Raw genomic sequence first — 20,048 nt, forward strand, 5'->3', positions numbered from 1 at the left:
ATAGCTTTTTCCTCAACTTGATTGACAACAGTAGTCAGACTCATTGTAATTGTATCTTGCAACCCTGTAAAGGCTATCTTCATCTGTGTCTGAGTCCGATGTGCTTCTGACAACTCTCTGGTGAGAGTTGATGTCCTTGCCTTTTCCTCCTTTAACTAAACCACAAGATCTGCAACCTGAGCACAAAGAATTTCTTCCCTTTTCCTCAGGACCTCAACTTCTTGCAACTGTTCCCTTAGCCCCTCCATCTCCTTATTGTTCTCCACAATCTGAGTCTATAAGTCGTGTAACTGCTGGGCTGAGTGTTTCAAAAATTCTTGATGAGATGATCTCTCTGCCTCATACTTCTTTTGTAATTCCAATTTTTCCAGAATTGCTTGATCCTTGTCCTGTTTCAACTCTTCACATAAGAGCTCTAATGTGGTAAGACCATCCAAATTCGTTGATGTCCTTCTTGTGCAAACTTTTGAACTAGTGGTAGTCTCATCCGGTCACAGCTTCTCTACACTAGAAGTGACTGTAATTTCTTCATTCTGTCTACCATGTTCCAACATGTTTATCTAGGCTTGCATGGTTTGTAAAGTGGTCATGAGCATCTGAAAATCTCCTGGACCAATCACCGATTGTTTTCCTTGATTCTTTCCCTTTCCTTTGTCAGAATCTCTAGGTTTCCTACCAACGTCTTCTTCAACTTCCTGTGGAGCGGAGGCTTCCTTCCCTCTCATGTCCTTAATGGATGACTCCTGTATGGTTGTGGCTTGATTCTCCTTTTCCTTGTGGAGAGCTTCCCCCAAGTGTTGTGCATTCTCTAGCGACTCGATCGCTACGTGGTGCTCTGTCTTAAATTTTCATTTCTTACTCTTTTTTTGACCCATCTTCTTTAGTGAACTCTCAACACTTGACTCTTGTTCCTCCCTTGGTCGTTTGTCCTTCAGTTGACCCATCTCAGCAACTGCTGGTGCCACCTGAAAGGGCTCGGAGAGTCCCAAGGCTGTGGTGATGACCTTACTGAGTGCACCACTGTAATTTATCATGCATATCTTGGCCTCAGTAGTGGTGAGTCTCCCTTCAGGAGTTTTAGGAAGAGTCTCATGTGCTTTGGCAAGGGATTCACAAATCTGATCCATCCAAAACTTATTTAAATCCTCATCAAGTATCCTATCTCATAAGATATCTTCCATGAAGCCCTTGGGTATTCTCCCTGCACGAGTGCTGGTTTTGTTGTAGGTAAACAAATGGTGAAACACCTGTGTAGTGGCTCTAAGATCCAACTCCTCAATGGCAGAGAACAATAGACCACTAGTAGTAACATTAGGCTTACCCTCCCACCTTTGATCCACTAGATGAGTTTTACTAGCTTTACCATGCCCTCTTGACCCTTGACAAAGACCTAAGGCTTGTTCTATCAGTTTAGAAGTAAGTGCTACCTCCCCAACCTTTTGCTCTTTTTCATCCCAGTAGCTCATCTTACTTGTTTTAGTCTTAGGATCGTAGTTTTGAACAAAGTTGTAGCAATTGGCAAAGTGAATAGGCCCATTGGTTGCTCTAATATAGTCGGTTAGCCCACATTTAGCCACCAACTCCCCAATTTTAGGATACCTGTTGACAATATTCTCCAAGTTGGTAAGTTGACGAAACTTCAAGGCCCCAAAACTCCATATGCTGGTCTCTAGACCAAACTCCTTGCATTGCTCCATAGTGAATACTCCCTTGTCCTCATAATGATGATCCTTGACAGCACCAATGCCGACATTGTAGACATTTCAAACTGTGAACTTGTCATCTGCTTAATCAAAAGATAAGACCACATCTTGAGAAATTTCTAGCTAACCATCACACAAAATATAAAAGTCAAACTATACCTTTGCCTTTTTATAAAAATAATGCCAGAATGGATTGCCAATTGCCCTCCTGCAACAAAAAGACCTAGCAAGCTTCCTAGCTTGCAAGGGTAAGCAACAAAGGACGGAAAAGATGACAGGGCAACACAAAAAGGAAAAAGAAAAAGAAGATGAAGTATGGACAAAGAAAATGGAAAGACAACTAGGTGGACAGGGAAAATGAAGGAAGGATGGATATCCACCAAGCGTAAAAGTTGGGGTTATACTCCAATTCCGCAAATGTATCAAGGTCAAATGGGCGCATAGCCAAACCACACAAATAAGTGGTAATATCTGTGAGGAGACATGGACCAGCAAAGCGACTAGCCACATATAGTTCTTCCGCCATTAGAATTTTATTAAATAGGGGATGGTGTTGCAAATTGGAAGGCACTTCTAGGTCACGAGCCAAAATGATGGCATGGAGTGAAACAGGAGAATGATATGTAGGATCAGATCAAAGGTTACTAATGGCGCGCCGTTGCTCGGCAGTGGTCATCAGACGATTGCGAGCCTGAGAAATCTCAAGCCGATGGTTATACTAGAGGCATAAGAAAAGACTAGAAGTGGTTTGTTTGGTGGTAAGAGCTGCAAGCTCGGTGGAATCAACACATTTGGTCACTGGAGCATAAGAAGAGATTAATCGGGAGGACTGGAGACGCTTCTGAGGAAGAGTCTTGACGTACTCAGCCTGCACCAAGAGACTTTTGCAGAAAAGATATTCATGCTCCTCCCACGTGGGATTCCATCGAGTAGCAAGTTCAAGTGCCTCATTGTCGGCAAGGCTGAGGTCAATCATAGCAAACAATTTCGCAAAGGTGGTAAACATAGAATCGAATTGGAGTAACCAACTAGCGTAAGGGGAGTTGTCCTTCGTGGCCAAGTCCGCAGCCATGCCACTAAGAGAGCGGCAAATGAGCAGAGGTTTTAGACCAGAAGGGGGATCAGGGGCGGTGGAACTAATCTGAAGATGTGGTGGAACTGGGTCCCTGTGTTCATGTTGGAGTTTAGCTTGGGTTTCCTGATCCAACTGGTGAACTGGCCGAGAGAGATTGTAAGAGGAGGATGCCTCAGAGGAAGCTGAGGGCCCAAGGGAAGGTGTGAGAAGAGGGTCAGGAGGGGGTTCCGGAGAGAAAGATGGAGATGAGGAGACAGAGGAAGGTAGTGGAAATGACTTCTTATTAGGAGGTGGTTGGTTAAGGGAAGCGGAATGGGACGTAGACTCTGACTCGTCATGAGACGGGGTGACAGGAGGTAGGAAGGAATGAGAAACCCGTGGATAAGACATTCGGCGATTCGAGCAGCCTGGAGGAACAATGGACGAAGCCCAAGAAAAAGGGATAGATGAGAAGTTAGATCGTTTGGGAATCCAAATGTAGGTGTTACCCTGGTAATAGCCCTGAGTCTCCAAGAGAGCACGTGCCACTCAACACAAGGAAATTGTGGGCTTTGGAGGAGTTCGACGACGTCGACTCGGTTGCCGATGCAACGGCTTTGAGGGTGGTGAAGGTGGAAATGGAGGTGGTGAGGCGAGGCGAGGTCGCCACTGGAAGTGAGGAAACTTCATAGGCGTGGGTTTTGAGGCGCGACTAATAGGAGTAGCATGGTGATGTTGGGCTTGCAGCAACTGATGAAATAAGGAACTACCGGACTGAGAAGGGGTGGGAAGAGGAATTGGCGTTGGCCCCGCAGAAAGATCCCCTTTACTAAAAGCAGAAACTACATGGGCACCTAGAAATTGCAATGTAATGCGCTGATCAACATAGTTGATAGTGCATGGAACTTGATACTTGAAAGGTCGGCCCAAGAGAAGTTCCTTGCCCACATCTTCGCGGTTCGGAAGAACATAAAAAAGAAGAGGGATGCTCTCAGTTGCAATAGTAAGCAAAAGCTTACATTTACCCAAGAGCGAGTAAGGTTGGCCACCATAGGGGTTAAGCTTAGTGTGAGTGGGTGTCAAGGTGGGTTGGCCCAAATCCATCCAGAGGTTATATGGAAGGGTGTTGAAGTCAGAACCTTCATCAATGAGAGCGTCAGTAGTGACCTACTTGGCAGCAGTCAACTGGATTCGAAGGAAAGTTGGGGGAATGACAAGGTCATCCTCAGGGTCAAGTAAAGAAATGGAAACAGCTCGTACATTAAAAAATGAAGAGGAATTCTGTGTGGTGCTAGATGAAGCCAACTTATGAGCATCTGCCTTCTGCTCAAGTTGCTCATACCCGGTTTGTTCAGCCACCATGACCGCACTGACAGGAACATCAGGAGGGTGCATGGGGCGTTCATGCAAATAATGGTTTGGGGGGTAATACTTCTTAATGCGGCTGCCATTGAAAAGTCATATGCCTTCCCCCTCTAGGGTTTCAAGTTCAACATTGCCCGTCCTGCTAATTTGACGAACGCGATACGGTCCTAGGCCGCGAAGTTTCAATTTCTGTTTATGGCCCTTAAGAGAATACAAGAGCACCAGGTCACCTTTATCAAAGGAATGCTGTTGCACATGTCGATCAAACCAGGCCTTACGTCAGGCCTTTTCAGCAAGGAGAGCATGTGTGGCCAAAAGGCGAGTTTCAGTGAGACGTTCCAACTCCACAAGGCGGTTGGTCCAAGCACTAGTGCCTTCCCAACGCTCCTGTACTGTAATGCGAAGACTGGGGATGAGAAACTCAATTGGCATAACAGCGTCAGTACCATAGGTGAGTTGAAATGGAGTCTAGCCAGTTGCAGTCTTGAAGGCAGTGTGGTAAGCCCAAAGGGCAACCATAAGCTTATTATCCCAATCAGAGCGTGAAGCAAAAACAGTCTTGGTCAACACATTAAGCAAAATCTTGTTGGAGGACTCAGCCTGGCCATTTGCCTGAGGATAATATGGAGATGACTTGCGGTGGATAATAAGAAAGGTGGAGAGCAAATGCTCAATGACTTCATTCAAAAAGTGAGTCCCCTGATCACTAACCAACTCGATCGGGCAGCCAAAGCGAGAGATCACCTGTTCCCACAAGAATTTAGCTATTGTACGAGCATCATTCTTACGGGTGGCACGTGCCTCAGCCCATTTTGTCATATAGTCTATTGCGACTATGATGTAGCGTGCTTGTGAATACTGAGCAGCTGGAGTGATAGGTTCTACAAAGTCAATCTCCCATTTTTCAAAAGGTTGTCTAGCAATGATAGGTGAAAGTTCCATCTTGTCCTTGCGAATAGGAAGTTTGGTATGCTGGCACTCATCACAATGCTTAACAAAACGTGCCGCATCCTTGAACAAGGTGGGCCACCACAACTGGGCCTGTAAGACCTTACGTGTTGTTTCCTGACCATCAAAATGTCTGCGAGCAATGCCACCATGGGCTTCCTGAAGCACACACTCCATGTCATGTTCACAAACACATCGTCGAAGAAGACTGTCCTGCCCTAGTCGATAAAGTTGACCAGCAATCATCTGGTAGGGTCGTGTCTTAATCAACAAGCGAGTGAGACGAGCTTTCTCAATGGGCCATTTAGGAATTCCATTCTCTAAAATAGCAACAATATCATCGGCCCAATGAGGTGTAAGATCATCCTTGAACAGTTGGGCCTCCTGTTGAAGGCGGAATAAATGGGCATCGGGTAAATTATCATCAACTCCTGTAGCCTTTTCTCCACTAGTTAATCGAGACATGTGATCAGCCATGTAATGCTACTTCCCTTTCCGCACAACCACAGAGAAATCAAACTCAAGCAACAACAACAACCACCGTGCAATTCTACCTGTGGCACATGGCTTGTTCACAAGATAAAGTAGAGCTTGATGATCAACAAAAAATGTGAAGGGAGTGGCAAGCAAATAATGCCGAAACTTCTTAACTGCATAAACCATTGCTAAACCTTCCCATTCAGTGGTGGAATAATTCATCTCAGTCTCAATAAGGTGCCTGCTTGCAAAGCTTACTGGAAATTCCATGTTATGTTCACCAGGTTGGCACAAAACAGCTCCAATGGCAATTTTGGATGCATCAATATGAACATGGAATGTGATTGTCCAATCTGGGGCTCGTAAAATGGGTGCAGAGACAAGAGCCTTCTTCACGGCCTCGTAGGCATCCTGGCATTCAGCAGTCCATGCCCACACAACCAAAAGCTTATAAAGTGGCCTGGCAATGGCAGCATAGTTTAGAACAAAGCGGCGATAATAGCCAGTATGCCCAAGAAAGCATTGAATACCCTTCGGATTGGTGGGAGGTGAAAGCTCCATAATAACCTTGATCTTGGTTGTATCAGTGGCAATGCCATTCTTGGACACATGTCCTAGAATGATGCCATGCATGACCCAGAATTGACATTTCAGGGGATTTAGAGAAAGCTGATATTGCCGACATCGTTCAAAGACTTGGCTAAGTGCTCGTCCCAACTGGTGTGGACACAAAGGTCATCAACAAAGACTTCAAGCCATTTACACAACACGTCTTTAAAGATGGTGCACATCAAGCGTTGAAAGGTGGTGGGTGCATTGGTCAGCCCAAATGGCATGACAATATAAGCAAATACGCCCCAGTTAGTGGCAAAAGCAGTCTTATGACGGTCATCTGGGTGAACCTGAACTTGATTGTATCCAGAGAATCCATCAAGGAAGCTATAAGCCTCCTTCACGGCCACTCTCTCAATCATGTAATCTGTATAGGGCAGCGGATAGTGATCGCGTTTGGTTGCTGCATTGACCTTCTTATAGTTGACATATACTCGAATTTTGCCATTCTTTTTCAGGACCACGACAATGGGTGATACCCAGTCAGTATGCTCAATCTCATAAATGAATCCTGCTTTCTGCAATTTGTCCAATTCCTCCTTCACATGCTGAGCATAGCGAGGATTCATGGGGTATGGCCTCTGTTTGACAGGTTTAGCGTCGGGCCGCATGGGAATAGTGTGAGTAAGTACCTGAGGTGGCACTCCTTTGAGATCTGTGTAGTTCCAGGCAAACACGTCTCGAAACTCCTTGAGCAACTGGATGAGCGCCTCCTCATCTTCCTTGTGTAAATCCTCAGCAATAAAGGCGGGTTTAGGCGATTCCCCTTCCTCAGTAAGATCAACTTCCTTTACTTTTGCAGGGCCTTCAATAGACTCACTAGTTGCGCCCTGGCGTTTGGCACCAAGCATAATGACAATTCGATCCCCTTTCTTGAATCAAGTAAAGCGTTTAGGGAGATCTTGGGGCTTACGTTGAGAGCCTGTGTCAGAGTCAGGGTTCTTCGGAGCTTTCTTAAGATGCATCCTTCTCAAGTGAACCAGAAAGTTCATCTTAGAGCATGGAGCTGGGGTGGGCTGAGGGATTTCAGGATCAGAGTCGGTACTAGCATCGAACTCAGAATCAGACTCCTCTGACGTCAGTGGAGCATCAAAAGGGAGGTTGTCTGAGGGCTCTGTAGTAAACAAATTAGGGATGGAAGTGGGGTCAAAAGTATAGGATTCCAACTGTGCATAGTCCATGGCTTGCAAGTATTCCAACCATTCTAAATCGGATTTAACACGGACCAGGCCAGCATCAAAGTGAAAAGTGGGGCTTTTGGAGGGTTTTTGGTCAACTGTGATTTGCTCAATGGTTCTTCCATCAGAGTCATAGTCTACATCAGAATCGGTATCACTTGCATACTCAATCGGGTCATCTTCGAAGTCACCATCCTCTTCTGTGTCCGAGTCATCCGGAGGCATCATGGAGACAAAAAGGTTATTATGATAATCGAACAAAACTTGATGAAGTTCAGTCCAATGCGATACGGGACACGTTAAAAGCTCTTCAAAGATCAGTAGGTTAGCCTCAGCCACATTCTTGAAGGCTGGTCTCCATGAGAAGAGGAGTTTACGGAGCTCAAGGCGATTAATAGGTACACAGAAACCTTTTGGCTTAGATGTGCATGATGGTCCAGCATGCATCATCAACAATGGCATAGAAGGAAGTTCATCAGGAATATCGAGCTTATTTACAGGGGCTTCCTTAAGTCTATGTCGACTCAAATGTTCGTTAGCTTCTTTGTACTCTCCTTCTTCCGTGAAGGGCAATTCCAAGGTAGCAAGAATATGAAGCCAGTCTTGCTCATCTTCCGGACATGGAATATATTTGTTTAAGGGCTTCTGGGTTGGGGGACAGATGGTGTCACCACGCAACAGGCTGGAGATAGCATCTAGGTTGACTGAGGTAATCTTCCAGCTATCCATTTCAATGCGTACAGCCTCAGTACGATTTCCTAAAAAGACTAGACCATTGTCCCAATCTTCAATGAGTCGTGCATTACGCATCCAGGGTCGGCCAAGCAATAGGTCATAGTCAACGCCTTTCATGACTACAAATGTGAGACAGAACTTAACACCAGCGATCTTCACCGGCCAGTCCAAGCAAAAGGAGAGAGGAGCACACACAGGAGCTTCCACCCAAAGTACGAGAGTGGACAACGCCCCAATATTGAATGCCCATGTTCCAAAAATTAACCCCGCATGGAAAGGATGCACTAAGCATGTTTTAATTCACATAGGAAACTTAAATGCATTGGAAAATTTATATGTTCATGCGATTTACTAAGTGTAGTTGCACAACAAGTGCTCGCATTTGCTTGCACTTCCATGGTCAAGAGTAGTCACATCTTTGAAGGTACAGTGCATAAGTTAAAAGATGGAATTGTGCGAAAGCGTTTGGGTTGCATCTCGCAAAGGATAGGGCTTATGACACGTAATGCACTTACATAACAAATTCCTAGTTGTGACTCGTATAAGATAATTGTCAATAGTCATTAAATGATGCCTAAATAGTTGCAATGAAAGGAAAAGATTTATGAACTTTGATATTATGCAATTCGCATGCAATGTGTGTGAGAACCTCGGTGGTTGCACCATCCTAGGTCCCGGCAACGGAACCAAAATGTTGAGGCAAACACACCAACAGTTGGGACTTTGGATGGACTTCTATTCTTTCAGAAGCTACAACTCATGTTGGCGACAATCTCTCACCTTGTCTCTCACGCTCCGCTCTAGCTAACCAAGCATTCTCCTCTCCAACCCAAGGAAGCAAGAACACAAGACTAGCTCGAGTTGTAGTGAACTCACCTAACTTACCTTTCGAAGGCTCAAAGATAGTTCTACGACCACGATCAACACGATCCGATGCCGTCGCTCCTTCGCATCCACCACCAAGCACACCAACGAGTCGAAGAGCTAGTAGAGACAACGAGAAAAGCAAGCAGATGACGAAGAGCTTCACCTTCCCTCAATCCCTCACTCAACACACCTCTCACTCTCTCCCTCTCAGTCACTCTCAACACAATGGAAGCAAGATGATAGAATAGAAAGATTGAATGGTTGCACTAACAGAGCTTCCGCAGCATGAATGTGCCAAAAGGGGTGAATACAACTGAGACCTCCCACCCTTATATAGACATAGAATTAGGGTTAGGGTTTGCGCCCCTTTTGCGTTTAGGGTTTCCACAACTGTGAATTACGGTTTGCACCCTCTTTGGGCATCCTACCCACATAGTGGGCTCTAGGCCGGTCAATCCTTGAAACATGCTTGAACCTTAGCCTAAATAGACCAAGCCTACACTATTCTAATCACAATTACATGTGCGCAACCCACGCAACACATGCGGGTGCGACAAATACAACTACGGATGATAAATACAATGTGCACGGGAGTGAGCCCGGGGCTCTCACAAAATAATACAACCATGATAGTCTGATGAGGAAAAAGTAATACACAAGTGTCCAAAGTAATACAATGAAGCTCCACAAAATAGTAATCCACCAAAAAATAGTATCCAGCACTTGCGCTTTCTGTAGCCTTCTCAAAATACCGTTAACAACTACACCGAATTGTCCAACGCCTTCTAGATAGGTGCAAGTCACTACAAGGGAATGCCAGACATGCCTGGAACCATTGTGGTGCTGGAATCGAACAACACTCCAAGGATCTATGCCCCTATTTCCCTGTTTTAGCTTGTTATACAGCAACATAGAACCCTACTGTTTGTTTCTTTATCTTTGTTTTTCCTATCCTAAATGCATCCAAATCACAAAATAAATACCTACACTACTCCATCTCATAACATAAATCTCAAAAAATAAAAAAAAACCTACTTGTCAAGGAGATCGAATACCATCTTCAACCCCCTCACTTCCTACCTATCTCAAGCACCGGTTCGGGGGAAACCCCTTACTTTGATGCTCGATTCGAAGCGCGCAAGCGCTCAAGGATTGAATCCGTTAGTCTTGGCAACGGAACCAAAATGTGGGAGCTTTCGCTCAATCGCCAAGACCCACGGACCGCTTATTGTTTCAAGCGTTCCAAGCTGAGCACTAATGGCTACCTCTCACATAACCGACGTGCCATCCATATCTACGGGTGTAGTGAGCTTACCTCCATGCCGTTCGAGTTACCTCCTCTCTCGCGCACTCTGGTAGCTCCACGATCCAAGTGCAAGCTTCAAGCAAGCTCCATCCCCAAGCTCCACGCTCCAAGCTCCATTGCCGCGAGCAAGACAAGAGAAGAGAAGAGAAGAGAAGAAGAGAGGAGAAGATGGAGAGCTTCTCCTCCCCGGTCCCTCACCCTCACACACTCACTCCCTCACACTCTCACACTCCCTCTCTTAAGCACAAGCTCAAGCAAGCAAGAAGAAGAAGAAGAAGAAGAAGAGGAGAGCTACTTTTGGCCACACACAAGAATGAGCTTCTCATTCACTTTTCAACTTTATATACAAAACCCTAAATCCCTTTTGGGCGGTCATCCCCTTTTCCCCTTTTTACATGACCGGCCGTAGCCTAGCCCTTTTTCCCATTGTCCTTCTATCTTCCTAGCTTCCTTTCCACCGCTCGTCTACATTTACAAATTACACGGGTGAGAGCCTGGCGCTCCTTGAATTAAACCATGATACGCTTGCGCTCTTTTACAAAAGTTTTGACTTGTGCTTTTCCTTGTGCGTCTTTCTCCCTTATTTAGGACTCTTATCCTTGCGCGTCTTTGTCCTTCGTTTCTCTTTGCCTTGGCCTTTGTCTTTGTCTTCTGCTTTAGCTTTTCTGGATTTTCCACCTTCGTTTGTTTGAGGGTTAATATTACCCCCTCCTAGATGAGTGCGAGTCCCATGGCACTCACCTTCGTAGGTAGTAGGATGTAGCATGCACCGAAGATGTGGGTGACAAGGACGCCTGTGGTTTCCATGGAGGAGTGTTGGTGGTGGTGTGGCACAAGGTCCTGGGGGCCTGTTGGTAGCCAAGCTAGCTGGTGGAAGGTTGTTGGAGTTGGTGGTAGGGCTATTCTGTGTTGGGGAGTGCATTGATGGCCAGCACAAGTGTTGGTTTGTTGGGGATTTTGCACATGACGATTCATGGCGGGCTTGCCGGATGATGAGGGATAAGCATTCAGAGTTGGGTGTCGCTAAAGAGCGATTGAAATTTCATTAGAGGATTCAATACCTACAAGTTGAAAACCTCTCGTGTGGTCTCTCCCTAAGGGGTAGTGCTAGTCTTCTTATCGTACACAAGACATATTTGATTAGTTTGGGAGGCAGGTCAAACTCTAAGCAAGCTAAGAGTATTGTCCTGCACTTGAGGACCCAAACTGTGGATATACTTTGGTGCAGATATGATGTAAGTGCTCGTGCATACTTAGATATTACGTAGTTAGAAGACCATGGGCTAGTTTCTCATAACAATGTGTGGATGAAGCAAGGTTGTCCATGTGGAGAAGAAGTACACGTGAAGGTATATGAGTCATCCTTTGCATTGAAACTGCACGACGTAGCATAAGTGAATACACGGACACTGCACTTTCGGTAGCTGGAAGCTATTGGACTTGCTTGATGAGGACAGTGTACTTTTCATGGCCAATCATGCGGTGCTTACTACCACTGATAGCAATGGTACTAAGGAAGAGTGCAAGAGAGAATTGTGCAAGTGGGTCAGGGTGACAGGTCTAACCATAGGCGAGACAGGCTCCCTAGGTATGTCCTGCCCTTGATGTGCCCTGAACAATTGTGGGTGATGGTAAAGGGCTAGGGGACTAGGGACAGAGCCAGTCGACCAAGGTCACTGGACGTACCTAATTTGAGCCCCTAGGTGCTGTGCTGTGATCGTGGGTGCTTCTTATCTTTTCAATCGTTTTTTTTTCCTCTCTTTCTTTTTCTTGTGCTCTTTTTTTTTCTTTCTTTCTTTCTTGCTTTCTTTCTTTCTTTCTCGTCTCTTTTTTCCTTTTTTTTTTTCGAACTTGCCTGAGTACAACCATTACAATATGTTGAGGCTATCAGCCTTTCAATGGGTTGGAAAATGTCAAGCTTCAAAGGCTTAGGAAATGGATATTACAATGATGATTGTGCCCTAGCCTCATTGTTAGAGAAGTAGTTGTTGAGATGGGGAGATACACTTGAGATATTGCAAACCTCCTTGCGACACACGCGATGTTGGTACAAGTGAGGTAATGACTGCCATGAGCCAACTATAGAGCTTGACCCAGAAAGGGAGCGTGGCCCATGAATGTGCGTTGGGCCATGCGATGTGGGTGGTCGACAAGGGTGATTTTTGCTTTCAGCAGTGTGGCTTTGTCACAGCTCTCTGTGGGGTCAATGGTCTTGCGGTGATCGGGCATTGAACACTTTCGCACAAGGACCTGTATTATCCTGCATCCACTTGTCACTTCGTGAGAGTATATGCTCGCTTGTGTTAAGTGCATCGAACAAATGCAATCATGGTAAGACATAATTTTTCAGAATTCTATGATGTTTATTGGGATGCCTATTGCATTGCTTGTTAAGCTCGCATACATTAACGAGAAGTAACGGGAATGTGTAAAAGTGGGGATCTTTCCCCTTTACTCATCAAAAAACAAAATGTTCTGGCATGCTGACTTGTCGAGCTACTTGTACATCATAGGGATTTAGTTGATAGGTACGAGGCGGGGTGAGTTCGGTTGGCTAGGCGACCGGGGCGGTGCTAGTGTGAGGCTCCCATGAGGTTGGGCAGGGAACATGTCGACCGGGACATGAATGGTGTAGTCCTGGGCCGCCACCATTTCCAGAATGTCTTTAAACAATTCATTAAATTCTACCCTATCCCTGGCTACCTTGTTACTTCGTAAGCACCTGGTGCCCGAGCATGCGTTGGGAGTCTGTGCAACTGGCGTTGCTACATTTTGTGTGCCTCCCTGAGCATCCGCTCCCCTGGCCCTCGGATTCTTCAACCTTCGTCCAGGGAGGTGTCGCTTGGGGCCGCATTTCTTGGCTTACCTTTTAAGAGTGGGCACGTAGCGCACCGGTAGAGGGGCGTGTGTGCATGTTCTCATCGGCTACGAAGAGTATCCTTGCAAGCTAGCTGCCCTTGGTTCTCCATGCTTTCCTCGCAAGGGGACCTGTAATATGTGAATCAAGGATAAGGATTTGTTACATGATAAGACCATTCATATGTAAGGGATTACAGTGCGGATTATCTAGCGCATAGGACGAGAAGGGAAGGGGTAGGGCATGCATTGCTTGTTGTAGAGGGATGGCCCCCGTGATGCATACTTAGCCTCCTACCATTAGTAGATCTTGGCTCATGCTGAGTTACGTTTGTTGGCAGTCATGAACTTAGGTAGGGCTCAGTCTTGTAAGGATAGATCGTGAAGGGAAGAAGGTGTATAGAAAAAGGGACTACACCCTGTCTACACCATCAAAGTTGTTGGTCAAGGCTTCCTATGGCGGTAATGTGGGTAGCATGCCATTCACTTGGAGGTGGGGATGGTCACACGACTTTTAAATGCGTGATGAGAGGCGGACTTGAGAAGCTTAGCCTGTCACACCCAACTCTTCTCCCTGCGCTTGACTATCATTGCTTGTGTGTGTTGATAGTATCTATACAAAGTGACACAAAAATCATTGTTTATATATACATCTATATATATACAGATATGAATCCATGTCACCTCACGAGGATAGAAACCAATTGTAGGACTCAGGGTTGTACTGGAGCGTGGCACACGCATCTAGTATTCGTGGCAGCTTACTCAATACCCATAGATATTTTGCCACATCGAGTAGCATGGAACCGTGTCCGAGTCTACTGGCAATATGTAACTCCTCCTCAGTGAGAACCTTATCAAACGGAGCGTTCTCTTGGCTAGTTCCAGCTAAGTCCGTACTCCGAATGGCAGTCAGCACACTCGAAGACAAGTTGGTGCCACATAGGTTGGGTCTCTTTGAGACCGCCATTTGGCCAATCGCTCCTTTGAGACTGTCATGATCTGAGCCCCTAGTTCAGCCATTACAACGCGGTTTTCACACCAAGGCTGTTCAAATTGACTTCGACCTGCTGACAATCGCTTTAGTTGCTCTAGGTCTACGAGATTCGATTGGCAGAGCACTTCATTGAACGTGATGGTTAGGCGTAGTTCATTAGCTTCCTCGTCAGCGATGAGTCGTATGCGTTCATGTAAGAGCTTGTTATAGTGCTCGTCAAGATGTTATTGCTCTTCCCAAGACAGAGGAAAGGGCAGGTAATCTCCAAGCCGCTCCTTGGGGATTGTGCCCACGTCCGCAAGGATGTAAACTCGTGCGAACACCTTGAGCTTAGCATCCAACTCAGCTAAGCATTCTGCGATACTTCTATGTTCAATGAGGGCTTGCTCGGTTGCCATCTCATGCAAGGTTCTAGGAGTTTGCCTAGGCTTTAGCATAGCTGGGGGTTTAGGCCTGTATGAGCAAGATTGGTCAACGCTAGGATTGCTCATGCTCTTGGGGTTTCCTTGTTTCTCTTGAGGCTTCGTTACTGCGCCATGGTTCTCCTTGGGTGTGACTAGTATGACTTTGTCACCCTGTTGTGACAGCGTTGTATCCACTCTTTGTCACAACTCTATAGAAACAGAATTTGTATCCTTTTTCATTAATTTGTCTATATAATGATTTATTAAATTTATTTCTATTGCACTAATTAGATATAAAGAAAAGTGCATTGGAGCTAGCCACTGATGAGTGGTCACAGGTTATGGTGGACCCACGCAGTGGGTTGGAGAAAAGATAGTTCACACTTCCACCTATATGGCCCGATTGGGCGCCTGTGACTAGAACTCACGCATATCAGGGTTAGACTCGCACACAGAAAGGATTGATGCCTTGAAGTGTGGGCTAGATCCACCAGAACAGACAGTTACAATCAACAAGATAGCATGATCATGAAATGCTTGTATAATGTGCATGTGTGGGCTGAAAGCTTGAAATTCACATTTCTTTGCATAGGAAAGTCACATGAAGATTCGGATACCATTTTTGCGATGTACACGGAAAAAGCTTTCATATGATACTCATATTGGGGGGGTCCCTAAATTTTACGAGCCTCGAATTAGCCTAAAATGCTAGTCCTAAAAAATAGGGATATCATTCTAAAAATAGTAAGTTCTGTACTCTGACTGTGCTTACTAAATTTGGTTGTTTCTATTCTTGATAGTATTCAACCCAAAAAGGAAGGCCATAGAGAAGAGACAAATGTCAAGACACTTGTCACACAAGTTTCCAAGTGTCCCACCACTTGTCACATCTCATGATATGTGGCTGGACACTTGTCTTGTGCTACTCCACTTTCCCCTTTTGTACTAGCTCTCCCCTCTCCTATAAATAAGGGCTCGTTTTTCTTCATTCAACATCATTTTTCTTTGCTGTAAACTCATGTACAGCACCCACAGATAGCCAGAAACTGGCCCTATCCATCCCCATCATCATCCCCCACTTCTCCATGATCAAATTCCTCCATATTCCCTCTTCTATCATTGCTGTTTTACAAGACAGCAAGCCTATAAATTCATTACAGCACCTCCTTCTCGAGCTCTTTCTTCCATTTTAGCAACAAGAAGCAAGCCCTATCCATGTATTGCTGATCAACGATGGAGAAAGGCTAATTTCCCCTCTTTGTTCTCTCATACTGTAAAGAAACCAGTTCTTATAATTGCATAATAGATAATGCATGTGTGTTTGTACATCTTTGCATGATCTTGTGCGAGTGAGAATTACTTCTCCTCACTCTCAGGTTGATTGTAACTGAGCTCTTCCCTAAGGGACTTGGGTTGAGCAGAAATACATTCCTTCGGGGGGGGTTGCCCATCTTCAACCCTCAATTTTGTCTCCATTACTTTTACATTTTCATGGCTGTAATTTTGTGAATAATTCTCATTTTCAGCTTTAAGTGTTCATTCTCTTTTATATTAAATCTCGAAAACAAGCGAATATCATAATTGTTAAGCATACTACGTTGTTCGGGGCATTTACACTCTTCGCAAGGATTTTGCACTTCCCTATGAGTGTGATGCCAGGAGGCATATTTCACGGTGGATTCCGTGTCACGGTGGATTCAGTGAGGTTTTACGGTGGATTCCGTAAACTTTGTTGACCAGGGCTCATACACAAACTGGATTCTTTGTGCGAGAAGTTGATGGGGACGCCTATCCTTTTCGGGCGTTTCATTAATTTAGTGTGTACATGGGTGATTCCATAGCGGGTGATTCTGCAAAATGCATATTAAATTAATAAACGTTTATGAGTTTACAGTGCACACTCATAATAAATTAAGGTTAGGATTGATTTCTAACCAGTTGATTTATTTAAGTAGCTGAAGACTGCTAGGTATTCACTTTTGTCGATTTAATTGTATTATTTTACTAATGATTGTGAATGCTTTAGTTGATGTGTAGAGATAGCAACAGTGGCGGAGGAAAGCATTGGAGGATAGCGAGTATTCGAGTTATCACTTATATTTTGATGGGCGCATACCTTAGGCATGGCGCCTATATTTTGTCGTGCCTATTTATTGAGGCGTTGGATATTTATTTATTATTTTGTATGCGCATGGACGCACGATTATGATATTTGTATTTGGAGATTGTATTGGGTACACCTGACTCTTTGGGCGCCGCCCATTAGCTTTATTTCTATTTTGTGCTAAGTAAACTCAAAAGCCAAAAGCGTGCTATTTTGTAATTGGGGCTTTTATTTGAGCTTGAAGATGATTAATACATAAAATACATGCTTTGTGGAGCGCTCACACAAGGCATGGGGGGAGATTGCACCCAATTGGTCTCTTGTTCTTGTCGTGCATGCTTTTTACTTTCAATTTTGTGCAAAAAGTAGAGTTCTTTTGTTCTTGGGGACCTTTCGGCATTCACTACGCAAGCATACGGCATCCGATCTGCGCATCAGTGGTATCACAGCGAAGCTTAGATCGAGAGCTTCCAATGGCTACCCATCTTGTGCGAAGGCGGGGCTCCTAGAACGATCGAGCTCGACGGTCAATCTCATCGCGAACGGTTGATACGTGTGGATTCCTGGCGGTCAAGAACCTCTATTTCCATCCTCTGATCGCGAAGGACCGGCCTGCAACGACGGAGGACTACTCCTACATCCTCTTCTCCAAGTCGTGGTTACACAGAGATAAGTATCAAAACTTCATAAGCTTAAAAGCTTAATACAAAGCTTATAAAGCTTAAAGAAGCTTTAAAGCTTCATAATTTTGAATTGACGGCAACAGGGCGGCATGTATCCGTGATTTTCCGCGTCATAAAGTGACCCCTTCCCTAAAAAATCGTCGTTTGTTGCCAGACTAATCATAAGCTAAGTTACACAAGTTACAAATCACACAAGGCTTCAAAGTTCATCAAGTTTCCTAAGTTCTGCAAGTCTTCAAAGTCTACAAATTCTGCAAGTCTTCTAAGTCACTCAAGTTTTGCAAGTTCTGGTACTCTGCAAGTCTCATAAGTTTGCAACTCTGCAAGTCAGACAAGTCACTTGAAGTCAAAACCGACTTCTGTCCAAAACTCCTAGAAGGACTGTTGCTGCGCAGAAACTCCGAACTGCAAAGTTGTTCTTTGGAAGGTACTGTTCGCATATGCAGACTTGCTGAACCAGTTTCAGCACATGCAGAAGGATAAAACATAGATTTTTCAAATATTACAAATCCCGCAATAGCCAAAGACGAAGATTGTGAAAGCCACACACAAAAATATATAAGCCTTGTACACCTGATCTTGAACTACGCTCATCCCGCTAATTGGATTTTGAGAGTGTGAGGTCTTTTGAGGTTTTGCAGGATGATGGAACTACATATGGATGATTTAATGGCTGAAGGCGATCTTCCTGAACCTACGATGGAGCAAAAGCTGGATTTAATTATGATGCAGTTGGATGAAGAACGACGAGCTCGGCAAGCATTGCAAGCTCAATTGGCTAATTTACAAAGATTGACTACTGACAAAGAGGAACCACAATCTGAAGATCTTATCCGGCGTACCATCGATGCGACTCTCGAAGCTCAATCCATCCGCAAAGAAACAAAGATAAGTAAAAGAAATTTCAAATTCCGTACTTTCAATGGCACCCGAGATGGAAAAACTGTTCTAGCATTCATCAGTCAGTTTGATGATTACTTTCATGAGGAAACATACGCAGAAAAAGATAAAATCAAGTGTGTCACTAATCATTTAGTGGATAGAGCATCTCTTTGGTGGACCGTGGTTCGTAAGAGTACAGATTGTCCCACTACCTGGGAGAATTTCAAGAAGAAGTTTATGCAGAATTTCCTTCCTCCACAATTTCATGAAAAAGCCATAAAGCAATGGGACCTTCTTCAGCAACGAGATCGTGAGCCTATTCCTCAGTACACTGAACGCTTTTGGAATGCATTACTCCAGTTACGCATGCTTGAAGATGTACCTGAAGCGACTCACAAGCGCAAGTATATGTCTGGATTACTTGGGCATTACTATGCTGAAGTCAATATATTCAAGCCTGCAACTCTTGAAGATGCAATTTCTTTAGCTCATGACACCAAAGACAAGCTTCAAGGAAGAGACAAGCGTCCACAACAATTTCAAGCCAATGGTAACTATGGATCTAAGCAATTCAATTCAAATTTTAGAAGATTTAATCAAGGTCATTTTCCTTCATCATCTTTCCGTAAAACTTGGGCAAAACCACCTGATTTACCATCCAATACCAATCAAAACCCTAAGCCAATTCCACAGCCAAATCCTAATATTCCTAGACTTCCTACCATTGCAAACAATGTATCTAAAGCCAAATCTATAGTGTGTTACAAATGCCACCAACCTGGACATCTAGCAGCCAATTGCCAATCGAAGAAGCCACCTGTCCATATCAACTATCTTGGAGCAATGGAAGATGAAGAACATGAAGAAATGCCTGATTTCATGGAAGATGAAGATGACATTACTACTCCTTCGGATACTTTACCAGGTATGCCAACTCCACATTTTTTTTGACAATGAAATGTCTAGTGCATGGACAAGAAAATATTATTTTGCATGATGATGGTAGTACTCATGATTTTATTTCTGCAAAGCTAGTGAAAGAATTGAAGTTACAAACTGTTCCTATGCATTATCGCATTAAAGCAGCATTCTTAGGCACAAGGTATAATGGAATACAAGAGATGCATGATTTAGAAATTCAAATTGGTGAATATACTGAAAGAAGGAATTTTCTAGTTGTACCATTACAGTCCAGTGATATTATTTTAGGTATGCCTTGGCGTCATCAGCATAACCTTGATATAGATTATTCCACACATTAAATTAATATTCAATTTCAAGGAAAACATATTACATTGTATGGTATGCATGTATCTAATGCTTTTCCACTGCTTTCTCATACTCAAGCTAAACGTGCACTATGCAAAAGTAGTAAAACTTATCTCATTTGGGTGAATGAACTGCAAGTTAAAGAAAACATATGCACCCTAGGCATAAAGAATTTCTTGCACACTTTAAAGAATGTTTTGCAGAAGATCTACCACCTAGTTTACCTCCTTTACGTCGAGAAGACCACAAAATAGATTTGATTCCTGGTACACAACCACCCTGTTTTGCACCATAAAGGCATAACCAGATAGAGCAAAAAGAAATTCAAAATCAAGTTGAGTAATTACTAAATAGAGGATTGATTAGACCTAGTAGTTCTCCATTTGGTGCACCTGTTTTGTTGGTAAAGAAGAAGAATAATACTTATCATATGTGCATTGACTATCGTGCTTTAAATAAGATCACAGTAAATAATAGATATCCAATTCCTAGAGTCGATGACCTTATGGATGAACTGCAAGGTTCTGCCATATTTAGTAAAATAGACCTTAAATCTGATTATCATCAGGTGAGATTAGATAAGTCTGACATATTCAAGACTGCATTTA

The sequence above is a fragment of the Lygodium microphyllum genome, chromosome 19, assembly GCF_053477565.2.
Source record: "Lygodium microphyllum isolate KBCC chromosome 19, Lygodium_microphyllum_v1.1.10, whole genome shotgun sequence".
In the NCBI taxonomy this organism is placed as follows: domain Eukaryota; kingdom Viridiplantae; phylum Streptophyta; class Polypodiopsida; order Schizaeales; family Lygodiaceae; genus Lygodium; species Lygodium microphyllum.